The following is a 2,474-nucleotide window of genomic DNA, read 5'->3' as shown; positions in this document are numbered from 1 at the left end:
TGGTTCTAAACCTAACCCTAACACTAACGTTAACCCTAAGACCTAGCCCTAAACCTAACCCCAAACCTAACCCTAAACCTAACCCTTATCCTAACCCTAAAACCAAATCCTAACCCTAACCATTGACGAATAGAGGTCGTACCCAAACTCAACAAAATCCAAGAACAAAAATATCCCACTGACAAATAGAGGTCGTACCCAAACTCTACAAAATCCAATTGAAAATGGAAGAAGTTTCCCAATGACAAACAGAGACGGAACTTACCTATACTCAACTAAATCTAAGAACATAGATATCCCACGGACAAATAGAGGTCGTACCCAAACTCATCAAAATCCAACCAACAAGAGTAGAAATATTTCCTAAAATAAACCAATTGACCGGGGGACACACACCAGGGTCTTGACGAAGCCCAGGTGGCCTGCCTCAAGGAGAGGGTGTATAGTTTGTTTAAAAGGCTGAAACACTCAATGATCCTGAGGTACACTACTGATGAATGTGTCCTAAATTTCTAAAAGTAATCATATAGAAATGCGGAGAAAGAACAAATAAGGTGTTCTTAACCACTCTTAACAACTGGAAACAAAAAAACAAACAGCGTATTCTCAACCACTCTTAACAACTTGAAACAAAAAACAAATAAGGTGTTCTTAACCACTCTTAAAGAAAACAACTACGTCTACCAACGACTAATAAAGCATCTAAACAACAAATATAAGCAAATTACTCTGGACCTATACTACTAAGAGGAAACAAGCATCCTTTTAAATGTAAGTCACCTTAAACCCTCGTTAGGGGACTTCTCCTTGAAGCCAGAATATGCCAATATTCTTTAACCCAAATGGGATAACTACAAAACATGAACCTAACACTCTACCTAACATAATACGGGATTGGAGAATCTTGATAACGTGCGACGGCCCGTGCATTACCTTTGGTCCCCTATACCAAACTGACCATGCTGGCCAGGGGGGAACATAGGAAAAGTACTCACCAATACATACCAGGCTACCCAAACTGGGTAGACGGGATCATCAATACAGTACTCACCCAACCTAATCTAGCCTGTGCCTCGGAAAGCAGATTCTCCTTATAACCCATTATATGTATTATCTAACCAAATCTCTCTCCCCTTTCTTTCCTCCTCTTAAAGGCATTGACATGGCGCAAGATAAGGTGTACAACAACTTCCAACTATTGATTAGAGTCTATTCTCGTAAATTAACAACTATACAAAATAACTTAGCTTACAATTTTTTTTCTCTTTTTTCATTCTTTTTCTCACTCTCTTCCCCTTCTCTCAGGAAACTGAGAGAGCTGGGACGGTAGAGAATAGCCCGAACAGGCAGGAGGAGAATGCAGTCCGAACAGACGGCTCTCCTTCCCTCTACCTCCCTTCTACATATACTTCTCCTCCACTTCCCTCTCCTCTCCAACCCTAATCCTAAAACCCTGACCCTAACCCTAACCCTAACTCTAGCTCTAAACCTAACCCTAACCCTAACCCTAACGTTAACCCTAAGACTTAACCCTAAACCTAACCCTTAGCCTAACCCTAAACCTAAGCCTAGCCCTGGTTCTAAACCTAACCCTAACACTAACGTTAACCCTAAGACCTAGCCCTAAACCTAACCCCAAACCTAACCCTAAACCTAACCCTTATCCTAACCCTAAAACCAAATCCTAACCCTAACCATTGACGAATAGAGGTCGTACCCAAACTCAACAAAATCCAAGAACAAAAATATCCCACTGACAAATAGAGGTCGTACCCAAACTCTACAAAATCCAATTGAAAATGGAAGAAGTTTCCCAATGACAAACAGAGACGGAACTTACCTATACTCAACTAAATCTAAGAACATAGATATCCCACGGACAAATAGAGGTCGTACCCAAACTCATCAAAATCCAACCAACAAGAGTAGAAATATTTCCTAAAATAAACCAATTGACCGGGGGACACACACCAGGGTCTTGACGAAGCCCAGGTGGCCTGCCTCAAGGAGAGGGTGTATAGTTTGTTTAAAAGGCTGAAACACTCAATGATCCTGAGGTACACTACTGATGAATGTGTCCTAAATTTCTAAAAGTAATCATATAGAAATGCGGAGAAAGAACAAATAAGGTGTTCTTAACCACTCTTAACAACTGGAAACAAAAAAACAAACAGCGTATTCTCAACCACTCTTAACAACTTGAAACAAAAAACAAATAAGGTGTTCTTAACCACTCTTAAAGAAAACAACTACGTCTACCAACGACTAATAAAGCATCTAAACAACAAATATAAGCAAATTACTCTGGACCTATACTACTAAGAGGAAACAAGCATCCTTTTAAATGTAAGTCACCTTAAACCCTCGTTAGGGGACTTCTCCTTGAAGCCAGAATATGCCAATATTCTTTAACCCAAATGGGATAACTACAAAACATGAACCTAACACTCTACCTAACATAATACGGGATTGGA

This window comes from Zeus faber (assembly GCF_960531495.2).
Source record: "Zeus faber genome assembly, chromosome: 10".
Classification (NCBI taxonomy): domain Eukaryota; kingdom Metazoa; phylum Chordata; class Actinopteri; order Zeiformes; family Zeidae; genus Zeus; species Zeus faber.
Note: the sequence above shows the minus strand (reverse complement) of the source record.